The sequence below is a fragment of the Hordeum vulgare genome, chromosome 7H (assembly GCF_904849725.1).
Source record: "Hordeum vulgare subsp. vulgare chromosome 7H, MorexV3_pseudomolecules_assembly, whole genome shotgun sequence".
In the NCBI taxonomy this organism is placed as follows: Eukaryota; Viridiplantae; Streptophyta; class Magnoliopsida; order Poales; family Poaceae; genus Hordeum; species Hordeum vulgare.
Genome location: NC_058524.1, coordinates 47,299,067 through 47,318,846, shown reverse-complemented (window position 1 = coordinate 47,318,846; position 19,780 = coordinate 47,299,067). Strand labels below are relative to the sequence as shown.

Sequence of the window (19,780 nt, the reverse complement as noted above, 5' to 3'; positions counted from 1 at the left end):
TCATATGTTATACTTTCTATTTTCCTTATTGGGGTTTTTAAAGGAAGTACTCAAGACATATCAATTGTTCTCTAAACTCACCAATGAGTTTTCTCCTTCTTCAAAGGTTTTTCTCATATGAGTTATCAAGAGACAATAATCATTATATGTTGCATCATTTTCTCCTTATTATTTTCCCCACTGGGTTTAAAGGAGTTTTAGCAACATGTCTGCACAATTCTCCTCATATTTTTCCCACAGGGTTTTTGGAGGAGACTTTCAAGAATATTCAAAGAATTTATCAAGATGATGCATATACTCAAGAAGATGTGTTGTACAAGGGGGAGTGTTAAGAATAGATTAAGTTAATTCTTAGATAGGTTACTTTGTCCTCAAGCAACCATGCACTTCCTTGACTCTCAAGGAAACTATGTAATAACTTGGCCCTTAAGTAACTTCAAGTTTACTTGACTCCCAAGCAACATGTGTACTTCCGCCCGGATATAAATACCCCATTGCTATCATCAATAAAGACTAATGAATCATCTTTCATCCATCTCTCTCGTTCTTTACTTTCTACTTCAAACACAAATCTCCCACCTCCTCCCTCGTTTTGCTGCTCACCCTATCTAATCCTCTCCTCACCCTGTGTCATCGTCGTCGCAAATACGTCCGGCCCGTCTCACCTCCCGATCTCCTTTATCCTTGTCATGGAGCGGCATCATGCCCGGCTGTCATTTTCCAACTCACAGTGGCCCAATTGGTGCATCAACCCACCCCCTCCGAGTTCATGCGGTCGTGTTGTCCGTCACCATGCCTACTCCTTTCACAAGCAAAAGCGACGGGGCAACCATATCATCCCTGGAGTCATGACCGTTGTAGCACCAACTTCCACCCGCCATAGCCCAATCAGTGTCGCCTCGTCCCCCCGTCACTCCTGCGGACGCCTCCTCCATCACCTCCGGCGGACGTCCAAAGACGCAAGTGAAGGCACCCATGAATAAGGAGGTGGCGGCAGGTCGGGCCGTGCCTCTAACCTCTTCGGTCGGCAATGTGCCGCGCAATCCAGTGGAGTCCACAGATGGCCACAACGTGCTTGATGAAACATAGTAGAGGTAAAACAATCTCTTTGCTCTGGTCAACTTCGATTGAAGTTTTCTTCGGTTTCTTAGTGGTTTGATCATCGGATTTTGTAGCTACCCCATTCATACAACATATATCGAGTTTTTGGTGGAGAACGTTATGGACTTGAGTGCGCCACTTGACGATTTTGAATCAAGCATGCAACCGGAAGCCGAGCCAAATCAAGAGAATAAAGAGGGGGGATGACGACGATGGTGAAGTGGAAGAGCTTGAGGTAGGGGGAGGAGGAGTTCGATGTTGGCCAAGCAAAATTTGAGAAAGAACCGGAAATTACACCGACATGGAGGACTCTTGCTCCACCTGCGCAATCGACACTGGCTCCATGTCACGCCCAAGATGTGACCATATCCTCAATTTGGCACGAAGGCCTCGTCAGGGATAGAAGCGCATCTGGTCGTGTCGCAAGAATGGATATCGTTACAAGTACATGTACTGAAAAAGAAGAGATATATAAAGAGAGTTGGCTTACACTCGCCACAAGCTACATCAGAGTCACATCAGTACATTACATAATCATCAAGAGTAAGAGCAGGGTCCGACTACGGACGAAAACAAACGAGAAAAATAAGAACGACGTCCATCCTTGCTATCCCAGGCTGCCGGCCTGGATCCTAGATCGATGATGAAGAAGAAGAAGAAGCAACTCCAAATGAACAATCAACGCGCTCGCGTCAAGTAACCTTTACCTGTACCTGCAACTGGTGTTGTAGTAATCTGTGAGCCACAGGGGACTCAGCAATCTCATTTCCAAAGGTATCAAGACTAGCAAAGCTTAATGGGTGAGGTATGATTAAGTGGTGAGGTTGCAGCAGCGGCTAAGCATATATTTGGTGGCTAACTTACGAGTACAAGAAATAAGAGGGGGAAGATCTACGCATAACGGACGTGAACTACTGATGATCAAATGAATGATCCTGAACACCTACCTACGTCAGACATAACCCCACTGTGTCCTCGATCGGAGAAGGAACTCACGAAAGAGACAGTCACGGTTACGCACTCAGTTGACATATTTTAATTAGGTTAACTTCAAGTTATCTAGAACTAGTGTTAAACAAAGTTTCCACATTGCCACATAACCGCGGGCACGGCTTTCCAAAAAGATTTAACCCTGCAGGGGTGCTCCAACTAGTCCATCACAAATTACCACAAGCCGCATAGAAATCCTCAATCACGAAGCTCGCGATCTCGTCGGATTCCCTAGTGGAAAACCTCAACTCTGAGATTACCCAAAGCATCACCGGAATCCCGATGCACAAGATATCTCGTCAAAGGTAAAACTAATCCAGCAAGGCCGCCCGACGTGTCGACGATCCCGATAGGTGTCACGTACCTTGTTCTCAGGACACGACGGATGAGCGATGGTTACCACGCCAAACGCCGAGTTGCCCCGGGTAGCGTTAATAAGCTGCTCTGTTTTGGACCAACACTCATGAGGAGCACTGGCCCGGGGGTTGATTAAATTATCCTCGGGGTCCGGAAAGTCCCTATGCAATTTTATTAGGTGATTAGGCAAATGTAGTACCAATGTTGGGCCTTGCCAGACCAGCTTTAAACTAAAACGAATTACCAAGGGGGTCCCCATAACAACCCCGATCGTGTTAGGAGCGCTCAATTATGGAACATAACACCGGTAGCCGGAAACTAAGGGGGCAAAGGTGGAACAAAACACCAGGCTAGAAAGGCCGAGCCTTCCACCTTTTACCAAGTATATAGGTGCATTAAATTAAATAGCATTTAAATGTGGTGATATAACAAGGAACCCATGTTTTCACATGGAAGCAACTGCACCTGCAACTAGCAACGCTAACACAGGGTTAAGCAAGCGGTAACATAGCCAATCAGTTGTTTGCTAGGTTGAACAGGTTGATGGTTTTCATGGCATTGTTGAGAGGCTGATATTTAACATGTGGTAGGCAACGAGACATAAACGGTAGCAACGGTAAAACTAGCATGGCAATGTTAGTAATGGTATATGGGGAAATGATCATCTTTCCTGAGATCCCGCTTGGAAGAAGAATGCCTCCGTGAAGCAGACGAACCGACGTAGTCGAACGGGTCCTCACATCTGACACGCTTGCGGAACTCTATCGAGACGGAGAAAAACGGAAACACAAATCAACACACGGAATTCACCACATGATGCACAACACATATGATGCATGAGCAGTTTAATACATGCAAGACACGGCATGACAATTCACGTCATACAAACACTACACATTAAGTGAAGTTCAATATGCAACAAGTTGCATATTGACGAAACTCCACGTTAATTTATTTAGTTGTATCCCGATTAGGTACTCGGAAATATTAAATGTGGTTAAACATGGCAAGAGGTGAAGCGTAATTAATCTACCTATCTAGGCATTTTAAGTGAGGTCGGAAATGACATATAGCACCTCCGAGACGACCTCACATGTTACTTTACAATTCTGTCCAGATCTGAACTAATGCATTTAATTAGTTGTTAAACAGCAAACAAATAGGTTCACGTGATTCTACGCGTCATTTCAAGCAATCTACACATAAAGAACATCTCTAACGGAGCTACGGTTCAAAAGATACAAGCACCGCAAGATATGATGGCATGAATGCAATATGTGTGCAACGGCGGTCACGAGCACTTCAAAACAAACATCCCGCAAGATAAAATGAAACTACACGGGATTCTAAGCAAGTTTCATGTAGGACACGATCAAATCGGAGCTACGGTTCAACAACTACGAGCAAAACAAGAAATCACTACAATCTGCCAAAATCAGCCACATAGCATTTTTTACACCCCTCAACTACGAGCTACACAACTCCGATAAACTCAAGCAAGGCATGGCACGAAAGAGGGCAAGACACACTACTACAAACAACTAACAACAACTAGCATGGCAGCAAGGAGCACTAGGAAAAGAAGACACAAAATGGCATCTCACACACTATTTCAGACTTAGTGAAAATTACACCTCCTCAAAGTGCAGTTTTCGGTCTGAAGGCATATTGACAGCAGCAAAACCTATAGCTACAGGACTCCAAATGGCATGAAAATTTACAGCATGCTAGAGATACACAAGGGGTACAACTAACTCCATAGGACAAACCTCAAAAGAGCTACAGATCACAAGATACAAGCAAGACAAGACAGCAACAAAATATAACAGATTTCAGACTTAGAAATATTTCAGCTCCTCTAAAACAGCACTATTTCTAGCAACTTGAGAGTAAGCAAACCACACCTAAACATGCATTTCTATTGCAACTAAAAATACCAGGGGCTAGACAAAACATCTAAGAAGAACTCCCTAGTTGACAACTCCGTCAAACGAAGCACCGAATAAATCCTATGAATTAAACAAAAGGGCATCGCGGCAAAATATCGCATGAACTAACTTACTCAAAAGCTAAAACTAATTGCACAGGAAAAATCCCATGGATTTTTCTACCCCGAAAACATATAAAATATGTGGGGTTGTGCAACAATATAATGTCACACGAAAATGCGAGGAAAATAACCTATATACGGGAAAATAAACTAGAGGCAATTCCCTACACGCAAAAATAACAATGACAGCTCTAAAATGCATGGAAAAATGGTTCCTAAAACATGGGCATTTCTAATACGGCATTCGACCAATCCGTACACGCACGAGAAATTATACGGGACGAAACCTATTGTAACAGCACGTAAAACTATGCATTCGGCATGCTAAACGGTGTCAAGCGAATGTGCAAGTTGCACCAACGTATCCTACGCGCAAAACTACGCGAAATCCATATCTAATTCATCGCGATCCGAATTACGGTTAAAAGTTACGGGCGTTTTAAAATCTATATAATTCCTGGAATTAACTAAACCGAAAATCCCTAAAAGAAAAACAATCTACCGGGCCTAACTCGGGCGTAGAATAACTAGACATCGCCCTAAGCGTAAAATAGAGAAGCAAGGGGGGCTGGTCACCTTGGGCTGGCCTGGTCGGAGGGGAGGCAGGCCAAGGCGAGGCAGGTCCTGGGCCGGCTCGGCTCATGGCCAGCTGGGCCGGCGGTGTTGGAGTTGGGACGGCTAGAGGCGTTCTGGCCTGCTGGCGCTGGGGCGAGGCGCTCGTGTTCCCGTCGTTCTCCTCGACCCAGGGGGCGGCGGCGCTCGTGTTCGATGTCTCATGGACAGAACAGGAGGCGGGGCGAGGCTCCGGCGCGGGGGCGAAGGGACCCCAGCCCGGACCGGGTCGGGCCGGCGGTGGGTGCGGAGCACGCGGCGGCCGTGCGGTAGCTGCAGGGCGGCGGAGCGACGGGATCTGACGCGGGAGGCTCCGGGGCGGCCGGCGAGCTTCGGGCAGGCGGCGGCCGACGTGGAGGAGCAGGGAGGCGGCGAACGGCGCGAGGTCTCCGGTGGCGGCCGCTAGAGGCGGGACGACGAGGCGGATCCGGGTGGCAGTAGGAGCTCCGGGGCTCTGCTGCTCCGGCGAGGCACCTCCACGAGGAGCTCGGCCATGGGAGGAAAAACGGGGGCGGCGCGCCGGATGGGCTCGGCCGGGCCCGATCTGGGCTCGGCGGGCCGCGGCGGCTGGGGGACCGATGGGAGGAGAGAGAGGGTGCGGGAGGCTAGGGTTTCGGGGGTAGGCGCGCGGATCCTAAGGCACACGGGGTTGGCTTCCTAGAAATGCACATGGGACTATATATATAGACAAATGGGGGGCTAGGTTTAGCGAAATTCCGCCCCGGTTTCAACCGCGCAGTCGGATTCGGACGATTCCGAACGCGTGAACGGTTACGAGACCGTGGAGAGTGGCTATCCGGAGACGAGAGGGAGAACGGGCGGCGCGGCAACGAATTTTAAAACACCGACAGACGTCCGACGGTAGACCGAATACGGTGCCGCTACCGACGACCGTCCGGGTACCAGACGAACTCCAAACATGATGAAATTCGACAGGCGGCCTAGCTATATTAAAATGATACCGCACGTCAAATCTCAACCCGATCAGAGAAAGTTTTATGCACACTTTTAAAACAGGGTTTCGACGATGCCGCGGGCGCGTGCGTGTGCGGTGAGGCTCGGAACGAACAACGACGATAACCGGCAACTAACAACGGATGCAAGTTTTGAAAACTGGCAGCACGGAGATGCCGATGCAATGCAGATGATGCGCGTGATGCGATGATGATGCGACAAAAGAAAACAGACACACGACGAAAACGGAAGGAAAGGGGAATCTTCTGGAACGTCGGCATCGGGCTGTCACACTCCGCCTCCTATGCGGTCCTCCGTGGTCCGGTAAGTTTCGGATTCAGGATTTAACTCGTCAGGGTTTTAGGTGTCGTAAAATTCAGTTTCGTTAGAGTTGTCTTAGTCAGACGACGGCACGATCTGTGCGTCCGCGTCGCGAGTCCTTAGGGGAGCCGTGCGCTCGATCCAAGTCGTGGGATGGCACGACTTAGTCGGGATCGTGGCAATAGCCACGGCAAGTTTGTTATTCTCTGCACAATAAGAGGAAGAACAACGACGGAAAAGCAGTAAGTTTGACACTGCACAAAACCTCGTGTGTTCATCAGTCGTTTCTCATCTCTCTTGTGCCGATTCCACCTTCGTTCGATCGTGAGTTTGTAGGGGTATAGCTGACAATTGGCATCAGAGCTTTGTTGATCCATACCTGGCGGAGGGATGCTGAAGAACGGAGGAGGCGACGCGTCAAAGAAGGCCGCCGACGGCGCTGACGACGCGTCCAAATCCACTCTGTCCCTACCGCGCTCTGGGCGCGATCTCGGCGGCGGCTCGGGCACAGCGTGGCCCACGCTGACGAGGACCAACTACAACTTGTGGTAACTGCTGATGAAGGTGATCCTCCAGGTACGACACCTGTGGGGACGTCATCGACACTGGAGTAGGCGACTTCGACGACGATCGCATGGCACTGGAGGCTATCCTCCGGGCCATGCCGCAGGAGATGATCCCCATGCTCGCCGTCAAGGACACGGCGAAGGAGGCATGGGACGCAATCAAGACGATCCGGGTAGGGGCTGATCGTGTCCGCGACTCGAAGGCCCAGAACTTCCGCAAGCAATACGAGGATCTCAGGTTCAAACGTGGTGAGTCTGTCGATGATTTTGGGTTGCGCCTGCAGGAGCTGGTCCATCAGCTGGACGTGCACGGCGACCCCATCGACGACAAGAAAGTGATCCTCAAATACCTGCGGATCGTGCCGAAGAGGTACAGGCAGACGGCGCGGTCGATCGAGAGCCTCCTCGATCTGAACACCATGTCCATTGAAAAGCTCACCGGGCGTCTCAAGGTCTGCGAGGAAGACGACGACGACGAGCCGGCGGGCGCCGCCAACGACGGCCAGCTGCTGCTCACGAGGGAGCAGTGGCGCGTGCGTGAAAACGAGGACACTCCCTCCGGGAGTGGCGGCTGTGGCGGAAACCGCCACGACAAGGGACGCGAGGCACACGGGCTGCCCGCGATGACAAGTGCCGTTACTGCGGCAAACTCGGGCACTGGGCCCGGGAGTGTCGCAAGAAGAAGCGCGAAGAAGCCCACCTCGTGAAGGAGGGGGGCGAGGAGGAGCCCGATGCATACCTTGCGGCACAACTGAACCTCGTCCTCACCGTCGACGCGGGAGCAGGACGGCGATCGGGTGTTTCTGAACGAGGAGCAGGCGATCGTGCGGCTCGGCGAAGACCAGGAGCCGGTCGACGTTCCCTGGTATCTCGACAGCGGCGCATCGAACCACATGACCGGCAGCCGTGCTGCTTTCGCTGATCTGGACACTAAGATCGTCGGCACCGTACGTTTCGGCGACAACTCCATCATCGACATCAAGGGGTGCGGCAAGGTGGTGATCTCGGTGAGCGGCGACGAGCATCGTGCTCTCAATGACGTCTACTTCATCCCCAAGCTCAAGACCAGCATCGTGAGCCTGGGGCAGCTCGATGAAAGCGGGTGCCCGTCTTCGATCCGCGGCGGCTATATGACGGTGTGGGATCGTCAAAACCGTCTACTCGCAAAGGTACCACGTTCGCCAGATCGTCTCTACAAAGTCAATATGAAGATTGTGCAGCCTGCTTGCCTCTCTGTGCGCCGCGGCGACACGGCCTGGACCTGACACGAACGCCTCGGACATCAGAACTTCGGCGCTCTCCGCACCATGTCCCGCAGCGGCATGGTTCGCGGCCTGCCGGAGATCGGTCACGCAGACCAGCTGTGCGATGCTTGCTTGGCGGGGAAGCAGAAGCGCGCATCCTTTCCGCAGGCGGCGAAGTTCAGGGCGACGGCGCGTCTGGAACTTGTCCACGCCGACCTCTGTGGGCCGATCTCGCCGGCAACCCCGGGCGGGAAACGGTACTTTCTCCTGATGGTGGATGACTACAGCCGCTACATGTGGCTGGCGATGCTCTCGACCAAGGACGAGGCAGAGATGGCGATCACGCGCATCAAAGCAGCAGCAGAGGTTCAGAGCAGGTGTGTACTACGCACCCTGCGCACTGATCGGGGAGGGGAATTCACGTCCCGCTCCTTCGACGACTTCTGCACCGACAATGGTGTCCAGCGCCACCTCACCGCCCCGTATACTCCACAGCACAATGGTGTTGTCGAGCGGCGGAACCAGACGGTGGTCGCCTCCGCAAGAAGCATGCTCAAAGGGAGAAGCATTCCCAGTGCATTTTGGGGGGAGGCGGTGACGACAGCAGTATACCTGTTGAACCGCTCCTTCACGCGCAGTGGACGGCAAGACTCCCTTCGAGCTCTGGCACGGGACGCCGCCAAGTCTGCATCACCTTCGCGTGTTTGGTTGCGTCGTCCACGTCAAAACAGCGCGGCCACATCTCAAGAAACTTGAAGATCGAAGCAGGAAGATGGTGCTGCTTGGCTACGAGCCAGGCACCAAGGCGTGGAGGGTGTTCGATCCCCTGACCCAGCGAGTGCACGTCACGAGGGACGCTGTCTTCGACGAAGCAGCTTCATGGAGCTGGGAGGGCGCCGACATAGAGACGCAGAACGGCGACTTCGACGTCGCCTACACTCCACCGACTACGGCCCTGCGCGGCTCAGAGGGCGCGCGTGAGGGCGCACCAGCCCCACCACTGAGTGCTCCAGCGGAGGTAGACGACGAGGACGACGTGGAGGCGCCACCTGCTACACCTCCGCCAACGGGCACGCCCGCAACACCTCCCGTCGCTACACCGCCTGTGCCACCGCGTGCAGGGGTGGAGTTCGCCACGCCGGGAGCCGACAACACACCTACTGCGGAGGAACGAGACTCTCCTATGCGAAGGTATAGAACGCTGGCAAACGTAGAAGAAGAGTTGGAGCAGGATCTCTTCCTTGTAGAAGGGGAGGAACCTGCAACACTTGCAGAAGCCCAGTCCGAGGCAGGATGGTGGGCGGCAATGGCCGAGGAGATGGCCTCGATCAAGGAGAACAACACGTGGAAACTATGCGATCTCCCGGCCGGCCAACGTCCCATCGGGCTCAAGTGGGTCTACAAGCTGAAGAAGAACCCGGCGGGAGAAGTGGTACGGCACAAAACGAGGCTCGTCGCTAAGGGGTACGCACAGCGCGTCGGCATCGACTTCAACGAGGTCTTCACTCCAGCGGCGCGCCTAGATTCCGTGCGCGTCCTCCTCGCCATAGCAGCTCACCACAGCTGGGAGGTGCACCACCTTGACGTGAAGAGCGCGTTCCTGAACGGCGACTTGACGGAGGTGGTGTACGTCTCCTAGCCCCCCGGCTTCGTCATCAGTGGCATGGAGGGCAAGGTGTTGCGCCTGAAGAAAGCGATGTACGGTCTTCGTCAGGCACCACGGGCATGGAACTCCAAGCTCGACCACACTCTTCGTTCACTAGGGTTTACCCGATGCCCATCTGAACATGTTGTGTACGCTCGCGGAGGAGAAGGTTCGCATTTGCTGCTGGGAGTATACGTCGACGACTTAATCGTCACCGGCGGCAGCACACTGGAGATCGCCAAGTTCAAGCAGGAGATGACGGACAGGTTCAAGATGAGCGACCTGGGCCTCCTATCTTACTACCTCGGGATCGAGGTGACCCAGCAGAACGACAAGATCACGCTCTGCCAATCTGCATATGCCGCCAAGCAGCTAGAAAAGGCAGGCATGGCGGACTGCGCTACAGCTCAGGTGCCCATGGAGCCGCGCCTGAAGCTTAGCAAGACAAGCTCAAACCCGCCGGTGGACGTGACGCTCTACCGCTCCATCGTTGGCAGTCTTCGCTACCTGGTGCACAGCAGGCCGGACATCGCCTTCGCTGTGGGGTATGTGAGCCGTTTCATGGAGAAGCCCACGACAGAGCATCTGAGTGCTGTCAAATACCTCCTCCGCTACATCGCTCGCAGCAAGAACTACGGGTACGTGATCCATAGCAGTAGCAAGCAACTCGAGCTCGTAGGTTACAGCGACTCGGATCACGCTGGTGATTTAGATGATCGCAAGAGCACGACGGGCAGTCTCTTCCTCATCAACGGCTGCCCGGTGACCTGGCAGTCTGCGAAGCAGCAGGCGGTAGCTCTGTCGTCGTGCGAGGCCGAGTACATGGCCGCCTCTGCTACGGCATGCCAGGCTGCATGGCTCCGGCGCCTCCTAGGGGAGCTGTTGAGCAAGGAGGAGGAGACGGTGAAGATCTACATCGACAACCAGAGTGCTATCCAGCTGATCAAGAACCCAGTGTTCCATGAGCGCAGCAAACATATTGATACGCGCTTCCACTACATCAGGAGGTGCGTCGAGGAAGGCAAGATCGCCGTCGAGCGCATCGGCACCACCAATCAACTCGCCGACATTCTCACCAAGTCTCTTGGAAGAATTCAGTTCCAGGACCTGCGGGGAAGGATCGGCATCACCAACATCACCGAGGACTAAAACTTAGGGGGAGATTTGTTGAGAATAAGTTTCAGATTCAGGTTTTACCTCGTCAGGGTTTTAGGTGTCGTAAAATTCAGTTTCGTCAGAGTTGTCTTAGTCAGACGACTGCGCGGTCTGTGCGTCCGCGTCGCGAGTCCTTAGGGGAGCCGTGCGCTCGATCCAAGTCGTGGGATAGCACGACTTAGTCGGGATCGTGGCGATAGCCACGACAAGTTTGTTATTCTCTGCACAATAAGAGGAAGAACAGCGACAGAAAAGCAGTAAGTTTGACACTGCACAAAACCTCCTGTGTTCATCAGTCGTTTCTCATCTCTCTTGTGCCGATTCCACCTTCGTTCGATCGTGAGTTAGTAGGGGTATAGCTGACAGCTGGGGCCCGCGGGGTAGCGCCATGCAAGCTGCGTTCGCCAACGCCTTCGTGTTGTCCCTCGCCGCGGGGGGCTCCTGCACGTGCGGCGTGGTGTCGACCACCGACGCCGTGCTCTGCTCCGGCTCGGTCTCCGGCGACGGCCTCACCTGCGCGATTGACACCGGCTTCGCCTCCTCGGCGGTCCGGTGCTGAGGCCCGCGGGGTAGCGTCGTGCAAGCGGCGTTCGCCAACGCCTTCGTGTTGTCCCTCGTCGCGGGGGGCTCCTGCGCGTGCGGCGTGGTGTCAGCCACCGGCGTCGTGCTCTGCTCCGGCTCGGTCTCTGGTGACGGCTTCACCTGCGCGATTGACACCGGCTCCGCCTCCTCCGCGGTCCGGTGCTGGGGCCCGCGGGGTAGCGTCATGCAAGCGGCCTTCGCCAAGGCCTTCGTGTCGTCCCTCGCCGCGGGGGGCTCCCACGCGTGCGACGTGGTGTCGGCCACCGGCGCGGTGCTCTGCTCTGGCTCGGGAGCGGGCGTGCTCCCGCAGAGCGGCCTCGAGCCCTAGTGGCTCGCCGTCGACGACTCCCACGCCAGCGGGCTCCGGCAGAACAACCACACCGCGGTGTGTTGGAGCCCCCATGCCGCTCCGGTGAGGCCCTGACTTCGCCAGCATCCACATGGACCGGGCGAGAAGGCAATGGCGAACCGCTGATCGACGATCCAGACGGACTGCAACAAGTGGCATGGCATAGTGGAGGAAGTCGCACCTCGTCCGAAAAGCGGCACCAACGTCGATGGTCAGGTGTGCCCACAGTTCGCCGGTCCTAGTTCGTCACGTCGTCGTGTGCTTTGCCGACATGTTTCGTCCACCATCTTGTGCAGATGCTTCGGATGTTCGCCATGTACCGCGCCGACAACGAGGACCAAGAGATTCAGGTTCCTTCACGTGTTCTCTAGGATCGACTCGTGCGAGAAGTGAAGGGAAGTTTGGCTCGCTCTTGACAAGGCCAAGGAGACCTACAACCCAGACGCGCCTGCCCCGGCTGCGACAGAAGGGCGCCCAGATGGCGCAAAAAATCCAGGGCGGCGAGGGACGCGGCGCCCGCAGGCTTCGATCGAGCAATGTATCGCCGACGTCAAGAGCGGCGCTGCCAGGAGGGAGGAGAAATCCAACGCGCGGTGGTCGGCGTTGATGATCAACGTCGCTGCGAAGAAGAGGAACAACGATCTGGAGTTCTTGATGGGGGCAGACACGTCAACGATGGACGAGAAGGTGAAGGCGCCGTACATCGTACAACGCGATCACATCTTGAATCAGATGACAACGCCGATGGCAACCACGACGACCGCAATGGCGACCAAAACCCGTGACCGCAACGACGGCGCCCAGCAGCGCAGAGCGCACGCCGACGACGGAAAGCCCGGCGACGCCGATGATGGGCTCTTCTACACCGGTGGAGGAGGAGCCGCACCCCATTGAGTCGTTGTGTGATCCATTTTTATCCTTTCCTTTTGATCGTCGAACTGTTGGTGTGTTTGATCGCCGATCTATGGCACTGATTGCCGAACTCGCGGCGTATTTTTTGGTAACGGGAAAGAGAAATTTAAAAACATTGACGTGTGGGGGCGAAACCTATGGACGTCAACACCGACAAAACGTCAAAAAGGCTATCAATGGGGTGCATTGGGAGCCTAACGGATGAAGATGCTCTAATTGGCCTCGTAAGCAAGAAAACAACATTTCAGTGCGCTGGCTCAAAGCTAGCGGTCAGCATTGCCGTGCTACACGTACTGAACCGCAGTACACTACCAGCCAACCCGGTCAGTCAGTGTGTCCAAGCTAGTGGTACTAGTATAAAGCAGTGTACCCAGCGTGTGGGACACTGATTTATCTGGGCGTATTCTGAATTTCTGATCTCGATCGTGGCCTCATAATAAAAGCACGGAAAACATAGAAAACAGTTCATCTGAGCGTGTTGCCCCTTGCTCGATGGGATGCGGAGGAGACGAAACATGAACTCACAGAAACCGTCTTCATGTGGTAGCATTCGGAGCCGCCGTGCTTGACGCCTTGACGGGTTAAATCTTAAATGACCTGCCTGCCGTCCAGCACCTTTTTAATCATGGTAGTAGGTATAGCTTCCACGTGGCCCTACACACACAAAGGTCACAGCACAGGTCTGATATGTATATACGGCTGCAGCACACAAGGTTAGGTGCCTACTTGTACTCCCCCATCTGCACTGGAAGCATGAGAAAAAGAAACCAGAGCCAAATGATTGCTATGACCATGAGAGGGGCCTACATCTTCATATCGACCTTCTTCCTCTTCATGCCGATCTCCATAGCTCTTGCAGTTGCAGAGGATCATGGTCATGGCAGCAGCTACCTTGCGATAGGTTCCTCAGTCTCCATCCAGGATGAAGCCACCGTCACCATCCTGGTTTCGCCCAACGGCGCCTTTGCCTGTGGGTTCTACAGGGTGTCCACCAGCACCTTCACCCTCTCCGTCTGGTACGCCGCCTCGTCCCAGAAGACCGTCGTGTGGACGGCCAACCGTGATGCCCCGGTGAATGGCACAGGGTCCAAGCTCGTCTTCCGGAAGGACGGGGGCTTGGACCTTCTGAACTACAATGGCATGGCCGTCTGGCGCACCAGTACGACCGCGACCCGTGCTAGCCTCGCCAAGCTTCTCAACACCGGCAACCTTGTCATTGTGGATCCAGACGACCACCACCTCTGGGCAAGCTTCGACTCGCCAACCGACACGCTTCTGCCATCGCAGCCCATGACTTGGGACACAAAGGTGGTGTCTGCATCTGCCAAGGGTTCGCTCTATTCAGGGTTTTATACATTATATTTTGACAGTGATAATCAGCTAAAGCTCAAATACAATGGCCCTGAGATTAGCAGCATATATTGGCCCAACCCTGTCAATAAACCTTGGTCAAACCAGAGGGCTACTTACAACTGTAGCCGTTATGCTCTTCTTCAACATACAGGCCGGTTTGTCTCAAGCGACAAGTTCAAGTTTGAAGCTTCTGATCTTGGTGATAAGGTCATGAGGAGGTTGACTCTGGATTATGATGGAAACCTTAGGCTGTATAGCTTAAACACGGCAAGCGGCACTTGGTATGTCTCTTGGATGGCATTCCACCGAGTCTGTGAAATACATGGACTCTGCGGCAAGAACAGCCTCTGCACATACATGCCGAAGCTTGAGTGCTCTTGCCTCGAAGGCTTCGAGGTGGTTGATCCAAGCAACTGGAGCGAAGGGTGCAAGCCAAAGGCAAACATAACAGATGACTGGGACAGACACAAGGCAAACAGGCGTGGTCACCCAGTATTTCTCAATCAGAAAGTTCGCCGCAACTGACTTCTATGGGTATGACTTGGACTATGTCGTGGGGGTGGCATTTGAGAATTGCATGCGTATGTGCTTGGACAATGTGGATTGCCAAGCTTTTGCTTACCGTCAGGGAGAAGGCAAATGTTATACAAAGGTCTACCTTTTAAACGGCAAGAACTTTGCATATCCCTCTAGCGACATTTATCTGAAAGTTCCCAAGAGGTTGCTGTCTTCGCCAGAATTGACTTCTACACTAGCCCACACATGCAGTGTTCATGAGAGAGAGGCAGACACTTCATCACAGATGTTCCAGGATGGTTCTTCCAAGTTCAAGTTCGGCTATTTCCTTTCTTCTGCATTAACGCTGCTTTTCATCGAAGTAACTTTAATCATCTTTGGTTGTTGGATTGTTTATAAATGGGAGAGAAGGCCCGAGATTACGGATGAAGGTTACATGATCATTTCCAGCCAATTCCGGATATTTAGCTATAAGGAGTTACAGAAGGCAACCAATTGCTTCCAAGAGGAGCTAGGAAGTGGTGGATCAGGAGCAGTTTACAAGGGAGTCCTCGATGATGAAAGGAAGGTTGCAGTGAAGAAGCTAAATGATGTGATCCAAGGAGAGCAGGAGTTTAGGTCTGAGGTAAGCGTCATAGGCAGAATTTATCATATGAACCTGGTCAGAATTTGGGGGGTTAGTGTCGAGAAGACGGGCAAGCTCTTGGTTTCTGAGTTCATTGAGAATGGTTCTTTAGCCACAGTTCTATTTGACCAGCAGAGCATATCTCCTCTGCTCCAATGGAACCAAAGGTATAATATTGCACTTGGGGTGGCAAAAGGACTGGCCTATCTCCACCATGAGTGCCTTGAATGGATAGTGCACTGTGATGTCAAACCAGAGAACATACTGTTAGACAAAGACTTTGAGCCCAAAATTGCAGACTTTGGACTGGTTAAGCTACAAAAGCGAGGATCAAGCGCACTGATGTTGTCCAGGGTGCATAGCACCAGAGGTTACATTGCACCCGAATGGGCTCTAAACCTTCCAATCACTGGTAAGGCCGATGTTTACAGCTATGGAGTAGTGCTTCTTGAGTTAGTGAAGGGGATTCGGGTTTCCAGTTGGATGGTTGAGGGTGAGGAGGAGGCGGAAATGGCTGTTAGATGCTCTACAGAAATTCTTAAAGAGAAACTAGAAGGCGAAGACCAGTCATGGCTTCTGGAGTTTGTCGACCACGGACTGGATGGGGAATTCAACCATTCAGAAGCGATAGTAATGCTTAAGATAGCAATATCATGTGTGCAAGAGGAGAGGAGCAGAAGACCGAGCATGAGCCATGTGGTCGAAACTCTGCTTTCACTTGCGGAATAATGTTCAGTATTGTATTTACTGTTGTTATATCTAGCTGATGTAAGGATAATATTCAGTGATGTTGCTGAAAAGTTGCTGCAAGCCTTATCCCCGCCATATGTAGTGGCTCTCTGGATTTGTGTCAATTCCTAGTTCCTTAAGAAGTTAAGATGGAGTAGTAACTAGAAATTACTCCCTCCGTCCGAAAATACTTGTCGTAAGATTGGATGTATCTAGATATATTTTAGTTCTAAATACATTCAACTTTATCCATTTTTGCGAGTAGTACTTCATTTTGTCTTTCTGTTTGGATGCTTAATTCCATATAACAAAGGGAAACACGTCTACTTTGAGCTATCTGAAGAAATCTTTGATCGTAGTGAGCTAGATTGATAGCAAACATAAATGTATCTAATCTAACATGAACAGTAGTTGGATCAATCTATAGTCAGTTTTATTACTTGATTTATCATGCAGCCAAAAGATTAAAGAACAGAATCAACAATGACAAGGAGCGTCAAAACAATCACTAGCTCACGGTGCTAGGCAGGCGTGCTCCAATCACTGATTGTTGGTACCAATGGACTCGGCAGCGCCACCCAGCAGCACATTGCCTTGTGCGCGGCGTTGAACAGAGCCTCCATCCCCAACCAAGAATTGCGCGGGGTCAAGCACCTTCCCTTGCTCCAGCTCCTGTATAGAGACGACGGCGGGCAGCTTGAGCACCTCGAGGTCGACGCGGAAGCCGGCGGGGAGGGAGAGGATGTGCCGGCCACGAGCTTCCCGCCCGGGCCGTCGAAGCGCGCTGCCGCCGGAGGGGAGCGGGGAGGAGGACTGAGACGTGGTAGAAGGCGAGCGGGTAGTGGTTGGGCAGCGAGCAGGAGCGCACGGCGACGTCGGTGGCGGCTGCCGCGGCGCGCCTCTGCGTCTCTCGGAAGGAGATGGGCGATGCGCACCAATTCGATAGGAACTGCTTTTCCTTTTTTACACGGGGCTCCGTTAGAGCAACTCTAGCAGACCCCGCATCCGTCCAGCTCGTAAAACGTGTTTACAGTTTACGCAAAACGTTTTTGTGGATTGGCGCACGGCCGTGTATGCAGACTTGCATAACGGATCCGTAAAAATGCATATTCGTGGAATATGCTTTTTCAGACCCCACACGGGTTGAAATGTCCCTCCCACCAACTGCTTCCGCTTATATGCAGGGCACCGCAACGACGAGGGGGAAATCCGCGAATACGCAGGTCAGGGTCGAGATTTTGCCACGCCCCGCAAAAATATTTACGGGCCGGGGCGGGATGCGGGGTCTGATCGGGCAGGTTTTTCCGTCCCGACTCGCATTTTGACGGTTATTTTCCGGGTCGGGGCGGGATGTGGGGTCTGCTAGAGTTGCTCTTACCCTAAATCGTAAACTTTAACCGATCCCCAATAAAATTAACGGAGTAAAAGATTAATGGAGTAATATACACTCTACTAAGGCCATGTATGGAACCACAATAGATTATGATAATCTGGATTATGAAGAGTAGACTATATAATCTGGTTTATAAAAATAATCTAGATGGACATAAATTGTAATTCAGGTTTTACATTGCATAATGACCTGTCTACTCTTCTTCTTTTTTAAAGAGAAGGATGGCGGTGGCACGAATGTAATTATCTTCAACTTTACAAGGGTAATGGATCATTAGCAATTCATAATCTGATTTTAGCCGGGGTAGAGTAGATTGTGAGTTATTAATAATTGTTCATCGAGTTATTATAATCTACACCCTAATCTGTCATGTTTGAAGACATAATAGATTATAAAAATTGAATTATATAATCTAAGTGGTTTCAAATATGACCTAAGTTTCGACGGGACCTAACCGATCCACTAAACTTAGCGAAGTAAAAAAATAATTTGCATTTTAATTTGAGATAAGTCCATATTACAACCTCGAAATACCATCGAAGTCTTGAACACAACCATGAACTATGCAAACAGTCTAATTTACAACCCGGTCTTCTAAGACCGGACAAAAGACAATCCTAGACTGGTTTTTGACTTATTTTGACTGGTTTTGACCAATCAACGGCTGAGTCAGCTCCATGTCACCATCTGTGTTTAACCTTCTCCCCCAAATCTATCTCTTCTCACCCATCTTCACGAAACCCAGCCACCGCGTCCTCTAGTTTGTGTGAGAATGTTGTAATGTGTGACACTTAAGTTCTTAAATTACGTGTCATTTTCATATATTTTTCTTCTTTACAACATATGAAGTGCCTAATGATAGCCAAATGGTACATAAATATTCGATCAAAAAATGAAAGTGTCCAGAATTTTTGAAACAACTCTCAAAAATCCACTCAACCCTTACATTCAACTTCAGAAAATTTCAAATGTTTTGCCAAGTAGAAAGAAAAGTTAGAGCAAAAATTTGAATTTTGAGGCATTTCTGGGTCAAATTTTGGTCAAAAATAAAAGTTCCCAGAAAAAATTGAAACAAATCTCAAAAATCCACACAACTATTATATTCAACGTGGGAAAGTTTCAACAATTTTTGCCAAGTATAAAAAACTAGAGCGAAAATTCCAATCCAAAGCCTTTTTGGTTCAAATTTTGGCAAAAAACGAGAAGAAATTCTCAGAAATACACACAACCCTTACATTTGACCTCTCAGAGTTTCAAGAAGTTTGGTCCACCAGATAAAAAAATAGAAGAAAAATTCAGATTCAGGAAATGCTGACACATGGCGTACGACTTGGCACGAACTAGGCTGTTAACTGGTCAAAACCGGTCTAAGTTAGTCAAAAACCAGCCTAGGATTGTCTTTTGTCCAGTTTAGGAAGTTTAGGGTTGTAAATTAGACGGTTTCGTAGTTCAATGTTGTGTTTTGTACTTTGGTGGTAGTTCAAGGTTGTAATATGGACTTATCTCTTTCAATTCGGTCACCGAAACAGATTTCGTTGCTTCTTTATTTCGTTCAATAACATTGGATTGCATAATAATTCATCAATTCTTTGCTAGAAGAGCAAGATAAGAAAACAAGAACCACAATTAAACATTTTAAAAGATATCCAACTTCCATAACTGCCCCCACTAGTTGGATTAATTCTTCTTGATGTCTTCATTGTTGATCTGCGGATTCTCGATTTTGCATATTCCATTACTCTTCTTTGATTCTAAAGAAATAGACATTGCTTTCCCTCTAATTTATTCTCTACTCTCACATCTAGTCTCATCTTTAGCCTTAATTCTAGCAGCGAGTGCACGAACATCTACTAATTTTCGTGCTATCAATAGATTGATGTATTCTTCTTCTCGAAACCAAAATGAGCATTCATCATCCTACACACATAGATGAGCATCAATGAGCTAGCGAAATTAAACGAATCAGGTGAAAAACCGAATCAAAACAAGCACATACCCTGTCATTTGTGCATTTGGAGAACACCCATCCGGGATGTTGCGGCGTGGTAGAAACTCGGCGCACCACTTGTTGTGTGTAGTCATCGCATTGTATGACTAGCAGCTGCGAACCGGTGAGCCGTTGCGCAAGCGTCGAGTCCGGTCGACGGTCGTCCATGTATTTGCTGGCAAACCAACGACGGGAGCGATTAGAGTGGCTAGAGGAAGATCATGTGCGTGCATGCGTCATAGAGGCTTTTCCGAGGCTGTGTGGGACACTTCCCGGCTAATCCATGACAATGCACGGCCACCGACGGCCGAAAACGGCAAATCCGACAACGGGGACGAC

At 51.1% G+C, this 19,780-nt stretch overlaps 1 pseudogene; it reads left to right on the top strand.

Annotated features, from left to right (window-relative positions):
• Positions 1-13,494: 13,494 nt before the first annotated feature.
• LOC123411004 lies at positions 13,495-16,135 on the top strand (annotated as a pseudogene).
• Positions 16,136-19,780: the final 3,645 nt, after the last annotated feature.